The sequence below is a fragment of the Podarcis gaigeae genome (assembly GCF_964106915.1).
Source record: "Podarcis gaigeae genome assembly, chromosome: 8".
NCBI lineage: Eukaryota > Metazoa > Chordata > Lepidosauria > Squamata > Lacertidae > Podarcis > Podarcis gaigeae.
Genome location: NC_139684.1, coordinates 30,854,156 through 30,869,732, shown reverse-complemented (window position 1 = coordinate 30,869,732; position 15,577 = coordinate 30,854,156). Strand labels below are relative to the sequence as shown.

Here is a 15,577-nt window from a genome sequence, read left to right as displayed (position 1 = left end):
ACTCCTTTGGCTGGACTGTTCCATGTCAATTTCTTCAGTAAGACTGGTGTCTAATCCAGAATATTCTGATTGCAGCCTAGGTGTTTGGAGGTTGGGGGGCTACCTTGGCTATTCCTTGACAGAGGATTGTGTGGATGCAGGGAATGTGTACTTGTTTCGTTAAAAAGCAGCCAATGCTGTTTAAACAAAAGGAGGCTTATTTCTTGATATAAACAGCTGGGGGTGGGAAATTCTGTTGGGACCATGGCAGAAGAGAGAGGGTTGAATTCTCTGTTTTGACCCCTTGTATTGTTCATGCAGCTCAGGCTTATTTGTGACAATCCTTTACTGGAGTCTCTCAGTTTCTCATCCCCCCCCCCCCACTTTTAAGTTCTGTTCTCTACATTTCCACATCACTTTTCTTTTCTCTTTTTTAAAGGTTCTCATGGAAATTTATCTGCATTCCAATGTAAATTTCTCCCAATATACACATTTTTGTATGTAATTTTGCCAAATAGACCCATTTTTGCAGAGCAGTTTGCCATAATATAATGCATTTCTGCATATTGTTTTTAATTACTAAATGCATTTTTATGCACACTTTAACCTTGTATATGCATCTTGGTACATGCTGCTTGACTGACAAATTCCCTTGCAAAATTCAGAGAAGTGCACATTTTGAAGGGTGACTGTATTCTGGTTCTTAAATGGTTTCAGAAAGTACAGATTAGGTAGGTTTGCCTTTAAAAGTGAATTGGATTGAATTTCTCTCCCATCTGTATCTGTTACATAACAAAACATGTGTGTTCTAATTGCTTTCAAACAACATTGTTTGACCCATTGACTTAAGGCAAACAGGAAGATGATGTATGGTTGGAATTCTTTGTTTATCTAGACAGAGGTTGTTATCACAGAGTACCAACCTTGGGATAACAAAATTGAAACAATTGAATTTTGACTGTGCAGAGACAAGTGTTTAATTTTTAATTTTTATCTTCAGTCTACTAGGGATGTCAGTTCCCAATTGAGGATTGCTATTGGTGAAGCAACATTTTATTGCAGCTTGTAGGGGTTTTATGAAGCCAGTGACTATGGGATAACTTTTCAAAGCCAATGTGCACCCCCCCACCCTGAGAACTCCCAAGCAATACTGTACTTTAAATTATTTAAATCTAAACTCTCAAAGGAGAGAAAACTGGTTGCATTGTGCAGTAACAGAGCAGTCCTGTTCATCCTTACTAGGCTACCTGCGTGTAATTCTGAAGATCAGAGGAGAGTCCTTACTGAGCAAGGATAGAAACAATCGGCTTATATCGAGTATTTTTACTTCATAGGAATGCGGTTCTGCTTGCTGAAAATCTATCCTTTGCATGGAGTCAGGCATAATCCTATGCCTACTTTGCCCTTGCAGTAAAAATATGCTTAATAGCAATTTCAGAAGAAGAGAGGGGGGAAAAGAATCTATTTAAAGCTGGTTGAACAGAATATCTACTCATAGATGGAAACTGTAAGTGAATAATGTTAATGGAGCTCTGTTTTTGTAAAATGCAAGGGACAACTAATAGAATCTAGCTACTTTAAAAGTAGATGATTGAATTACATTTAAGAGACTACCTAATTTATGACCTTTAAAAATAGTTTTTAGAGCTGTCTGCTTGAGGAGGATTGTAAAGCCTATGGTCCCATCATCCAAAATTTTTTTAGTAGTCTCTTCTCATAGTCTGCATTCCACCCAGTGCACACTTTGTGTTATTACTTTATATTGATGTAACATTAGCATTGCTTATGCTAAAGCCAGTGTTATTCCAGAGGCATACTCCTTTTATTTTTTAACGTAGGATCCAAGGGGTGAAGCAGGGGAGTTAAGAGAGTGGAGGTAGTTGCCTATTCTTGAAACAAATATTCTAACATATTAGATAGCCAGATAGAATATGTTATCTGGCTATCTAATATGGCATCTACCAAGTGAAATATGTGGGATCCCCAGTGCTAATCTTAGAAGTTCTGTGCATAAGGACAAGAAGTTCCAATTACAGCCCTTAATGTCATTTTAATGCTATTTTTTAAAATGTAATTATAACTCCAATTGCGTTTGAGATTTGAAGCTGACAATAGTGATACAGAAAGGAACACTGCAAAAAATAGCTTCGCTCAAACTTTATTAGCGATTAAAGAAAGAGGAGTACCCAGCCAGATTTATGCCTAATTATTTGCAACCGAAATAGGAAGCCTTTGTTTTCTGGGTGTACAGCTTGCAGAACTTTGTTTGTCTCTGTCCTGCGGCCATTTAGCTGGTGTCATTTCAAAAAGTGGGGGGTTTTTTGTTCATCACTTTGAGCTTACGGTTTTCCTAGGCTTTTTCATTTGTACTAACTACATTTTGTTCTCAACCCAATGACTTTGGACACATGTGACACGATAGATAGATTTTGGTTTTTGGAATAAGGAGATTAGGTTCTTCAAAGTTTGCTATCCTTGGGGTTTGGCTCCTATTGCATGTCTCTGAGTTTCGATGACTTGGAGGAGGAATTCTCCACTCTTGCCAGTTTAGGGTGCAGTGGCTATCATGGGCTAATACAAGAGCTTGTTTTTGATTCCAACCAAGTGTGTCCCTAAAGAGCTAAACCATTATGAACTTGCTCAGGGATTCCCAAACTGTGGTCTGTGAATGAGTTTCATGCAGGTAGTCTGCAGCCAGGACCTTTCAAATGTTCAAAGAGGCCCAAGCCACTTCCAAGTCTTGAGGCCCTTACCCATAATAAAAGCTTTAAAATGATGAGACATAAGTAACTGAAAGCTGCTCCCTTGCTAGCCCCAAGCTCAGAGCAAGAAATAAAAATGATAGGCATGTCTGAAAACTAAATGCCCAGATCAAATGAGATAACTTTGCACAGTGGAAAGGGCTCAGATCCTCAAACATTTAGGTTGCAATTGGGACCCCACTTTGCTGGGAATTAGCCACACTGAATTCAATAGAACTTCCCCCAAAGAGGACATGGTTAGGCTTACACCATAAATTGCTGTGCAAATGGCATTTTTAAAGCATGGTTTGTGGAGACAGGGCTATTTAAAAAGCAGAATTAAAGGACAATTCTACTACCTAGTGGTATGGGATTATGATTTTTATGCATAGCACACGCTGCTGTAACACACCTGTACACTTTCCTCGTGGGCATATACATGCTGTCTTGCTTAAAGCCACATTCCATGACATTTAGAAGCCTACGCAGAGTGGGAGAACATCCCCAGAACTGGGACTTTGGCAGCACTAATGCAGAGGAGTGTTATAGTCAAGCTTCACACCAGAGGCGTCTTGAAAGAGGCCAACAAAGCTTTTTGAGAGATATTTTTAAAAAAAGAAAAGAGAAGAAGCGACAGAATCACAAATCCAGCACAATGAGCCTCAGCTCACATCCTTCTTAGTACACAAACAAGCCACTTTGTTAATGATTGATTTCTTGTATTTATATCCTACTGGTGGTGCATATGGTTTCCCTCCTCCTCGCTTAATCCCCACAATGACCCTGTGGGGTAGTTTAGTTTGAGAGACAGTGGCCAGTTTCCAAGGTCACCCATGTCCAGGTAGGGATTTGAACCCTGGCCTTTTCCAGGTCCTAGTCTTCTTTTGCACTATTAATTAAGGTGCAGAAGCTTCATTCTCCATATTATGATGTAGAGGAATCAGCTATTTAGAGTAGTGCTGAAATACTTTAAATGTTGCTTTTCTTCATTTGGTGACATATCTCCAAGCAGATCACAGGGATGTCATTCAACAGTCGTTTGCAGATTTTCTCCAGTGAATACTTCTTGATTTTGTTGAAATGTTACAATTCATTGTGCTATGATTGGCTGTGTGAATGGCGTGGAGCTGTGTTCTGATTGGATGTGTTGCGTCGCTATCCAATGATTGTGCAAAGAGCAAGTTGAATGACAACGTGAGTATACAATTCAAATTTTCTGCTGTGTCGGTCAGTTAGTCATCCAATTAGGGGTACAAACAATAGCACATAGCTCTTAGAAGTAACCAACACAGCACAAATTCTCAATTGTATATTCATATTCACACACACACACATTTTGATCCGTTCTGTCAAGTGTTGCTGCTGCTGTTGTTTTGTTCCTTGACTGGATGGCTCATATAATTAACTAAGATTGTGAACTGCAGATTGCAATGCAACACGCAGTTTGAAATTTGCTCTCAGCAAATCTTCAAGAATGTGACCTTAAAATCTATTATGAAAAAGGAAAGCTCTTGTACTACACAAATTAGTAAAAGGTACTTTGGCAGTTCATGAAATAGATTCTGGAATGGCCACAAACAATATTTTTGGGGGCAACATGGAAATAATGTAAACTGACTTTAGTAGAGGTAATGTGGCAAAACTTTTCATGGTGTGTTTGATCCTGCATTTTCCGCATTAGCAGTGATGGGTGTGAATAATATTTAATCAATTGCAAATGTAAAGCAGGGCCATTTTTGCCTTTTAAATAATTCTAGGATGGCATCCCAGTATATTGGTAGTGGATAATATTTCTAACCCAGGCCCCATCTACACTATACTTGTTTAAAGCAGTATCATGCCACTTTAAACAGTAATCCCAAATAATCCCAGGAGCCATAATCTGTTAAAGCTGCTGTGAGTTGTTAGGAAAGTTCCCTTCTTCTCTCACAGAGGTACAATTGCTAGAGTTCTCTAACAGCTGTCAGCAACCTTAACCAATTACACTTCCCAGGATTCTTTGAGGGAAGCCGTGCGTGTTTAAAGTGGCTTTAAATATATTTTGTGGAGGGGGTCCTAATGCTTCCTATTCAGCTGTTTTGACTGGCTTGTGCAGGTTGCAGATGTTTTCACAAAATGGTGGCCTTATGTTGTACAGACCTGATGGTGATGGACCAAAACAAGGATCCGAGGCAAATGTTTCTTTTGTTGTGCACAGTGTTCATTGTCATAAAAGCCCTAGTTTTATTTGAGATTATGGACAGTCATATCATATGATCAGAAAACAGTTACCATCACAGTGGACCTGTTATCAGGTTCTTAAGTGAGCAACAGTTGCCGCCTCTGTTTTTATGGCTTATTCTACTTTATTAATTTCCTGTTTTCACAGATGGGAAAACTGAGGCAGAGTGATTAAGCAACCTGCTTTAAGTTCTTGTCTGAACCAGGATTTTCATAGATCACATCTTTCCTCCTGATCATGTGTACAGACTACTAAGACCACAACTTTCTATATGTTCCAGGTAAGACAATATTGCACTGTGTTTCACTAGTGTAGTCTGATCTGTTCTTAGTCTATTAGGTTGATGGGGGCCCACATTAATTCTGAGTTTGGAAAAGTGTAAATAGAAATAAATATCTCCATAAGTACAATGATTCCTCTGCTTGGTTAAAAGAGAACAAAACAAGCTTTCTTATGCAGATGCTGCCTTTTAAAAGACTGAAAACAGGAAAAAATGTGATCCATGAAAGCAGTATCCTTCCTCTTCCTCTTGGAAGACAAAAAAATAAATTTGAGGCCAGACAGGTCTTATGACATAAGAAGATTCTACCACATAAACTCTTCTTTTGGTTCACAATGGATGCACATTTTGTGGTACATGAAATCTGGAGGAAACCCTGTGAAAACCACTCCATTATTATGAGCTTGATATTGAAACAAACTAGTCCCCACTTCTAAGTAAGTTGCAGTGAGGAGCATCTGGAAATGAAATGGCACACATTAAGTAAGATGTAGGGTGGGTGTGAGAGAGAATGAGAGTGTCTGATACATGAATTGCTTACATTGGAGGCAGCGGAAGTCCTGGTTTTAATGAAAAGTCATCATGGTACAGTTTTGAAGGCATAAGCAAGCACATGGATATACTTGCTAGATTGATGAGCTCTATATGTTTACAGTGATGTACCTGTATATTTTAATCAGTCTATTGAATACATGGAGGGGGAGCAGACTTCTGCACACAATTCTCTTTCCAAATCCAGTGTAACATATGAAAAGGGTTTTAGAGATTACATAGATGTGTTCATATCCCATAGGGAAGTACAAACAATGCCTTTCCATGCACAAATGAAATGGTACCTGCTCCCACCTCCTTGCTCCTCGCAGCACCTTTCAGCTCATGCTAAACCTAACCATGGTTCCTGACTTAGTGATAGGTTCATGCCAGAGATCATAGTGTATTTTGCCCCATAAAACCAGTGTCAGTGAATCAAGAACAAACCTTGGCTATATTTTGTGGTTTGTTGGGAGCAAAGCAAACCACAAACCCATTTCAGATGTCATGTTAAGCTGGGAATCATGTTTGTTTTCCTCTCGGCATGAGCCATCAGGAAGAGTGGGGAGAATTGAAATGGATGCTATGGATGCTCACTCCTGCATGGCTAGCCATTGTTTATGTCCGGACATGGCCATTATCTTATGGGGTAGGGAGAATGCTTCTTTTCCATAATTCACTCTGACCTTCTTCAAAGTTAGTGAAGAGGCCCTAAGTTAATGTGACTACTTTGGAACTGAGAAGTATGGCTCAAGTATCCACATGTCTCCACTGCCAGGAGACCCGGAGGCAAACCAACAGGCTTTAAAGGGCCATGAGGAACCCCATTGGTCCCTTGCATCACCTGACTCCTGTTGGTGTTGTAGCTTTTTGACCACCTGCAGTAGGGCAACAGAGAACTGCTCAGCAATGCTCTCTTCTGATAGATGGCAGCGGTGCAGAAAGTCAGGTGTGTGGGTCCAGCTTCTAGAGTCCCAGGTTTGAAATCGGAGCTCCTTATAGTCCTACAGTTGCAACATACTTGCTTGGCAAACCAGTCCTAAATGTTTGCACTGGCATAGTAGCCTGCCATGCTGAGTAATGTCGCTGAAACAGTGTCATGGTCTGTGATTTTAAACAGGCACAGCAGCCAGCCCCTTCCAACCTATGGATTTATTCCCTAGCACAGCAAGCCTTAGGATCGGGCCATTAGATAATCAATTTCTCTGCCTGAAACTACTTAAGCATCACATTTGCTTCTAACAACTCCCTGTAGAAAAGTTTAATACGCTATGTGGATTCCCTTAGTCTTTGGGATCAGTGGAAAACTCCTCAGGATTTCTATATTAATATTCCCTTCGACTCAAATAAGGGCTTTCAAAGTGAGCCTGGGAGTTGTTACTACCCTCCCCTCACCACCCCACCTTCAGTTTACTGTCTATTTTTAACCCTGTACATACAGCACAAAGTCATTTTGGTTTGGTTATGGCAACACAGGTATACTGCCACAAAGGAGCTGACCACAATTACTTAAATGACACCTTTGTGCAAAGTCTTATCCTTTCAACAGACAACCTGAAACTATTAAAATGTAATATATGCTGTGTTGTACCCTTAATTCCTTCCGAGATGTATCAGGGTGACACAAGAGAAAAGGAGAAAAACTCAAGCATTAAAGTCCTCCTCTTTGTTTTCTCTCTCTCTGTGACCCCAGCAATCTCTTTAGCAAGCCATGGTTCAGTAAACTGGCACACAGCAGCAGTTCTGCAGTGGAAAAATCATAAACCAGATGGAAGCTTAACATTTTTGTTTAGTTTTTAAGAGCAGTTTTTATAACATCGCTTAACATCATTCTGATGCATCATACTGTTTACACTTAAGAGTTTGTAGCTAAGATGTTTACACTACAGAGAATGTTTTAAGATATTTTATAGTTATGATATTTAGATAATTGGCAAGAAAAAAGATAGTTTGTTGAGATTACAGTGATGTTGGTAACCGTGAAGTAACTTATGAGACTCAATAAATATGTCCAGTTTGGTGGAAAGTACAAACTAAGTTAAAACAAAACAACACAAGAGAGAATGGCTTTTTAGTGAAATCATTTCCTTTTCTTAATCAAAAGATGACAACCACAGCTTTAGAACTCCCATCTGTAACACACCACTCCACATATCTGTGAATCTACTGTGGGTATACATGCAAAATGATACAATTAAATCAGTTGCTAAAATTTTTTTTTTAAAAAAATAAAAAACTTATGTGAATTGTGTGCAACAGTGGACAAAGTTCATGCTCTGTGGAATACCTAGTGATCAAAAGTCAGCCCTGTTTAACTTCTGCTTAAGGTCTTCATTTTCATATGAATGCAGCTCTGATGTTTTAATGAAGAATGTGTTTCTTCTAAGCATCTGGTCTTTGGAACATTTTTTTTCCAAAAGACGTATTAATCAAAAACAATAACTTCTTTTAACTTTTGCAAAGTGCTCTAAAAGAATGAAATAATCTGTGTGTGGGCTTCAAATGTTGGGAATGCAAACATTTCACAATAAACATGTGTAAATGAAAGTACTTGGCCAGATATGCTGAAAGATAGTACATGTTGGGTTAATTAATGCATACTCTATTAAAATAAACCTTGCTTTCAAGATCTGACCAATAAAAATCATTAGTATATTTGGATCAGATGTGCTGATGGATTATTTTTACGTATATGTTAAACTTTTGCATAAAGGATTGTCCTTGAAAAACCTAAAACCAGATTTGAAATTAAAGTCAAAACCTTCCATTATTTCTCTGTCCTCTTTGTGTTTTCAATATAGCAATATGATGAATTATTCCAGTTTTATCTGCTCTACCTGCAATTGATTTACTATTGATAGCCTTAAATTTATCATTTTAAATGTGCAAATCACAGTTATGCAGCCGGTGAGTTGTATAGTTTCAAAGACATTGTTCTCCTCCAGAATGTAGTATCTGATTCTAACTATAATCAAATTACTCTACCGCTTTATTTTTAATCAAAAAAGTGTTTATCTTTCCTGATCTTGAATTGGAACCATTTTAGCAGTAATCTAATGTTTTTTTAAAAAGGAAAAAATGTAGCATGCTGGTTGTGAAATCGTCCATGTAACCAAGCATTTATTTTATTTACACACATTTTTCTTGCTGCCATCTAATTCATCTAGTTTTAACTGATCTGTGTAAAAATGGGGAGCTTGGTTTGCGCAACTTGCTGTGCCTGCACCATCACCCAGAACGAGCTGAAAGTCACAAAGTGTTCAGACAAAGGCATCAGAATCTAAGGCCAGTGTAATTTGTCCCAACAGCAATGACAAGGCGTATTGCTTTCAAGAGCAGTTTACTCAGATGAGTAAAACTGCAGGCAGCTGGAGTACACATTTGATTTGTACTTGACCTGTCCTTTAAAAACAAGCTCCCTCTTACATTCTTAAAGTGGCAGCAAAAAGAAGCTTATTTGACACAAGGAAGAGAACATGACCTGGTGAGTTGTTTTTGGGAGGGACATGAGAACAGGACATGAGAAATCGACTTCAGGGGTTAGGAGGACAAAGAGTGAATAAATAAGATAATTATCATAGCCCTGGTCACACAGATTCTCAATTGGTAATTCCAACTGCTCAAGCAGTCCAAGAAGAGTTTCTGTCGTAAAGGCACCTAGGTAAAGGTACCCCTGCCCATACGGGCCAGTCTTGACAGACTCTAGGGTTGTGCGCTCATCCCACTCTAGAGGCCGGGAGCCAGCGCTGTCCGCAGACACTTCTGGGTCACATGGCACCAGAGCACCACAAGGAAACGCCGTTTACCTTCCTGCTAGAAAGCGGTACCTATTTATCTACTTGCACTTAATTGTGCTTTCGAACTGCTAGGTGGGCAGGAGCTGGGACCGAACGACGGGAGCTCACCCCGCCACGGGGATTCGAACCGCCAACCATGCGATTGGCAAGTCCTAGACGCTGAGGTTTTACCCACAGTGCCACCCGCGTCCCCTAGTCTCCTTTAAAACCTCCTGCTTTGTAGCACCTGTTAGAAGCTGTATAAGCTCGTTTTGGATATCTTTTCCTAGGAAGTGAGCCATTGTTTCTTGATCTGCGCAAATGTTCATTCATTATATGGTCGAAAAGGGCTAGATATTTTACAAACTGAAAAACGAATCCATTGCTAGCATTGTACAACTTTTGAGTTGTAACACAATGCCAAGTTTTGCATGCCAAGAACTCTGAGCAAAGCAATCAAGCATTCCAAGATTTGTCACTAATATTGTTCTTCTTGCCTAATTTTCTGCTGGTTAATACCATCAATTGTTTTTCCTTTAGATAAGCACAATTCAAGTTTCTCCCCAAATCTGATAGTTTTCTAAATGGTCAGTATTCCTCTCCTGTGAAGACAGCATTGCTCCAATGTTCTTCCACTCCTTTGAACCTGTTTCTTGTAGTGTTGATGCAGCTTTTAGTTGTTGTTGAACAACTTGCAGCAAAAACAAACAAACAAACAAAAACATACAAAAAAAACCCCCAACCCACATATTTTGAGCTTGAATATATCAACCACTGATGACACATTTCTTCACCTCTCCACTTATGAACCAACCTGGACCCTGCAATCATCATCTGAAGTTCTTCCTCATTTGCCTCCTCCACAAGAGGTCCAGAAGGTGGCAATATGAGAATGGGTCTTTTCTGTGTTGGTTCACTGGGCACCTTCATTACATATCTTTAGGCACCAGGTGAAAACTACTTTTCTGTAACTATGTCAGTTGATTTACATTCTATGGCCTTTTAAATGAATTTGGGGGGAACTATTGGTTTGGTTTTATTTTATTACGTGTTTTATGTTCTCATTTTATATTTTTATGTTGTGAACTACCCTGTGATCTTTGGATGAAGGGTAGTATGCAAATTTAATAAGTAATGATAATCATATACAGGAGGAAGTCTTTTGGTTTTTTTAGTCTTTGGGAAAATCATGTGAGACAACTTGCTTTGGTCCATGTTGTATCATAAAGGTAAAGGGACCCCTGACTGTTAAGTCCAGTCGTGGACGACTCTGGGGTTGCAGCGCTCATCTCACTTTACTGGCCGAGGGAGCTGACGTTTGTCCGTAGACAGCTTGCAGGTCATGTGGCCAGCATGACTAAGCCACTCCTGGCGAACCAGAGCAGCACACGGAAACACAGTTGTATTATAAGATGTCACAATTTGTCACTGCAATAGTTAGGCCAGCTAGCAGGGTAATTCAAGTCAGGCATAGTACCATCCTTGTTTGCAGACTGTAGAAATCTCACTTTTCTTGGCATCCTCTTTTTCGTCTGTGTGTTTTTCAGAAACATCTTGGCTTTGTGAAACTTTTGTCTTAGCTTTTATATCATATATAGCAGGAACGCCACATGCAGCTTCTTCAGTGCTAGTTTCAACAAGAGTATAGTCATATTCATGCTCTTCTGTTGCTTTCTGTGTAGAAAGGTATTTCAGGAAGAACCCTTCTTGCTTCGCTTGCTCCTTTGCTTTTTTTGTATTGGAGTATTGAACTCCAGATGGTCATTTTTTTTTTTATCAGCCACAGCTCACCACTAAAATGAATACATTTTCTACATAAGATTAAGATGCGGCTATAAGATTTAAAATAAAGTGCATTTTCACTTTTTATGTATATTACATAATCTCCAATCTCACTCCAGTCTCACTCTTACATAAAAACCCCCAATTCTAATATATGAATTACTTCAAAAATGATATTTTTTTTCAAAATATAAAATAAAAGCAAAATATTATCAGAAATGTATAAGATACAATGAAAAATAATCTGTATAAAACTGTGTCCCTCCAAGGTCAGTACTGCGTCCCTCTGAGATTTGCACGCTAGGCAGCTTCATAATAGTCCCTATAGACCAGTATCATTGAGCCTTACTAGCTGTGACTCTTTCAGCTCTCATGCTTAGCCCCTTTGCTTCAGATATTATGTCTGGAGATACCAAGGGTGGAAACCAGTCTGCCTTTTGTCTGCACAACAATTAGCTCTTTTCTTTTTTTCTCCCATAGCCATAGGATATGAAGAACTTAATAAAATAAAATCGGATCCTGTCATTTGTCCTAAATATTTAAATATGCAATTATTGCGTTCACTGGCAAATCCCTCATAAACATCCTCAAATAAAAGATTAAGTCTTACATAAAATGATTTGCAAAAGAATGGACAGTGGAAACACTCCATGCCATGGGGTTATCGGATGTAGACTATGTACTGCCAGTGCTTAGGTAAAACTGGTATTTCTTGTGCAGATGTGGTTTTTTAAAAAATAATACTGGTGGTGTTGTTGGTGATGATTAAGCAGAATAAAGAATGAGAGGTAGGACACTTTACATATTAATTTTTCTTGCCACAACAAGCCTTGAGCTCACTTTGGTCACCAGCTTTATTATGTGTTTAAAGGTGAACTATAGGCTGTTTGTAGGAGAAGGAAATTTAAAGAACTCATAAATCTAGGGAGTTAACTCAACATAAATTCTTTCTCCTCTACCTGAGCTGTTATCACTGGTCCATAGTATTCTGATCCGTACCCCCAATTACCTTCTGTGAAAACAGAGACCTGAAAATGTCCCAAGACAAATGCTCATCTGTGGCTGAAGCAACTGTAATTCCTTGTAGACAGGGATAATAAACTGGAGCCAACTGCTTTTGAAACAATCTTGGGTATTCCTGGTCATGCAAACAAGCCATTTTGTTTCAGGACTATTCAGATGGTAATGGGAATCAAGAAGCTAATATAGTTGAAAAAGGAATTTGGCTAAGCATAAAGATCCATGATTATAGAGTAGTTGATTTTTTTGTTGTCATTTATGTTGTTGGTTTTTTAAAAAAAATGAACAGTAGGATATTCTGGTGTGAGAGAATAAGATTGAGGACAATGGCACCTTTGTGTCTCAGAAAGTGAACAATGAATTGCCTTTCTTTAGACAATGAGACATTTCAAACTTATATGAACAATTCTTTTGCCCTCCCCAAATAAAAAAAAGATGGCAAAAAGAACTTTCCCCTTAGCTTATGATCAAATTTTAACCATCATATTGGAAGCTTATTTGAAAACCAATAACAAACACACTTCTTCCATTTTGTTTGTATGTGCTGCTTGTTTTAATAAAAAAATGTGGTGATGTAAACACCATCACTACAGATTTTTGGTTTTCCTGTAATGAGTATCTTATGCTGCTGGATTTTGAGGATTTATTAGTAGCTTTATATTTAAAACCACAGAGGCCACAATCCACAGCCCACTTTTTCTAGAATGGAACCTTTGATTTCAGTGGACTCCTCCAAAGTAAGTGGGATGCTGTTTTCAGCTAGAGTGCGAAGAGGGGAAAATGGAAAGGAGAGCAGGACCAATAAGAAAATATGTAAATAATGGGTGGGAAGCCACATATTTTATTAAACACTTCTAATGAAAATCCCTCCAGATTCAGCATGGTGTGGGAATAATGAACTCAGCAAGCATTAGTAGTCAAAATAGCCCTAAATTTAGAATCCTGAGGGAGCCTAAAAACAGCCTCTAGTGAAAGGTACAGCATAGCATTGTGGAGATCGGTATTATGTAGACATAGACTAAATCCTACCCAGTTTTAACTAGCAACCTAGATAGCACAGTTTGTCTGTTTTACTTATATCCTTCTCTCCTTTGAAAAAGCTCAGGGTAACTTAGAGAGGCTCCCAGTGGACCAAGCACACCCCAGTTTCACACTTGCTGTAGGGTTATGTCCCCTGCTACCTCAGTTTCCCTGGATCTTGCTAGCCAAGTAATATGGAAAGCACCAGAGTAAAATGAAGATTCCGGGACTGCTCTATTTTCGTTTATTCATTTTTATTTATTGACTCACCTTGTCTTAAAAGTCTTGAGATAGACCAGGGGTCTGCAACCCGCGGCTCCGGATCCGCATGTGGCTCTTTTACACCTTTGCCGCGGCTCCGGGGCGGATACTAGCGAGGGGAGGAGGCACATTGTGCACCCCAACACTCCCCACTGTGGCGGGCACTGTACTGGCTGTGACGTCGCATGGGGGCGGTGCGTGTGTTAGTCACGCACCTTCCCGACGTCACCTTCCCGCCCGCTGTCAGATCGCGGCTCCGGAGATATATTTGTTTTAAATGTCGCAATGGTTTTGCGGCTCCCAGTTTTTTCCCCTTCAGAAACGGGTCCAAGTGGTTCTTTTTGTCTTAAAGGTTGCAGACCCCTGAGATAGACTTTCCAATGTGTCCCCCCACCCCTTGAAGGCATGCAATCAAAGCTTCTACATTTTACATTTTTGGACAGCATTCTCAATAGACACTCTCAGATTTACCTAAGAGCCCCTACCATCATGTTATACAATGGCATGCCATTTTAGAAAAAAGCAAAGTGAGTACTTTTAGCCAAGTTTGAAGATGACAGAACTGTTATATGGCATGTACAAAGAGCAGTATGACCCTCTCCAAGGTAGGTAGTTATCTGGTCTTGGGAACCACCCACCCACCGATCTTCTGTTGCCAGGATTCAGACTCTAATACCACCAATGAGTCCAGGCACCGGTCCAGGGTTTGTACAGCTACTCTTGATTCAGATGTCACAGAAAAACAGAGCTGGATAATATTGGTGTACTAATGATGCCTCACCCCTGACCACTCCTAATGGCTTCATCTATATGTTGAATATCATTTGGGACAGGATGGCGCTCTGCAGCACAAATTACAGGTGGCTGAGAAATAATCACCCAATGCTGTCCTCTGTAACTGACCCTGGAGCTAGGACTGGATCCAGTGTAAAGCAGTGCTCCCCATACCCATCTCACAGAGCTAGTTGAGAAGTATAGTATGGTCAATGTCATCAAAAGCTGCTTCTAGATCCAGTGGGAATAACAGGGTTGTCCTTCTCTCAATAAAGGTCATCCATCCATAGCTAGGACTAAACCTTGATTGGAATGGGTCAAGATAGCAAGAGTGATGGTCCAAAATCTGGAGGATTTGGAAGGTTGGTGTTGAGAGAAAAATGGCTGCTTACTCTTTTGGTTTCCATCTTCAGTGTCGTTCCACCCCCCCCCCCCGAAACACCATTTTTTTAAAATGCAAGGGACCTGGTTTTGAAATGTCAAATTTGGCAAGTGATTAAAGCCATAAAAGTAACTAATGATCCTCCTGTGGGAACTAAACAACAGTAAGAATGGGTAAGATATTTAGGTCTGAAAAGTGTCCACTGTATGTGAACAATAAGTATCGGTTGTTTTTCCTTTAAAGCACTGCATTCGTTTTTGGTTGCCTGACTCCCACTGATTTGAACAGCAGTTGTGTAGCTAAGATTCCTCCCCTCTAATACATGCCTACAAAATGCTATTGATGAAAAAGTCTTTTTAAGAGCTAAAAGTCAGAGCATGTAGAGCTAATTCTCAGCCTCTTTTACCTAAACCATTCTGCTTTATTATTATTGTGGTCGGTAAGTACCTTCATGGATGCAAAAAATTCTGATAGCAGATGGCTCTTTAATGCAACTCAATGGATAGAAGGCAAAGCTGGATACATTTGGTCTAGAAATAACTCACAGTTTAAAAGCATTTTTTTTAAAGTAAACAACACTGAGATAATGCCTATGACTATGTTTCTCAATAGGCCAATGGGTCAGAGGGAGTGAAAACCAAAAGGTTACATTTAGGTTACTCCACCCTCCTCATAATTTAATTGGATAACACTGGTCCATGGGATGCATATAGCAATGGGCTAAGGGTTACAAAGTTTTTTGGTTACATTGTTCTGACTCTTTTGCTCTAATTCTTTTCTCCTAACTTTTGAGTCATTTTTGGAAGCTAT

The 15,577-nt window shown here is 39.5% G+C and overlaps 1 protein-coding gene across 4 annotated transcripts in view; it reads left to right on the top strand.

The window, feature by feature from the left end:
• ZNF536 (zinc finger protein 536) overlaps positions 1-15,577 on the top strand; it is a 448,938-nt gene that overhangs the window by 123,160 nt on the left and 310,201 nt on the right. For 3 of the 4 annotated variants that reach the window (XM_083750419.1, XM_083750420.1, XM_083750423.1), the window contains exon 2: positions 5,089-5,221. The exons of the other annotated variant lie outside the window; for it this stretch is intronic. The gene's annotated coding sequence lies outside the window, so the exon portion shown is untranslated. The remainder of the gene's footprint in view (positions 1-5,088; positions 5,222-15,577) is intronic. 4 annotated transcript variants of the gene reach the window in all.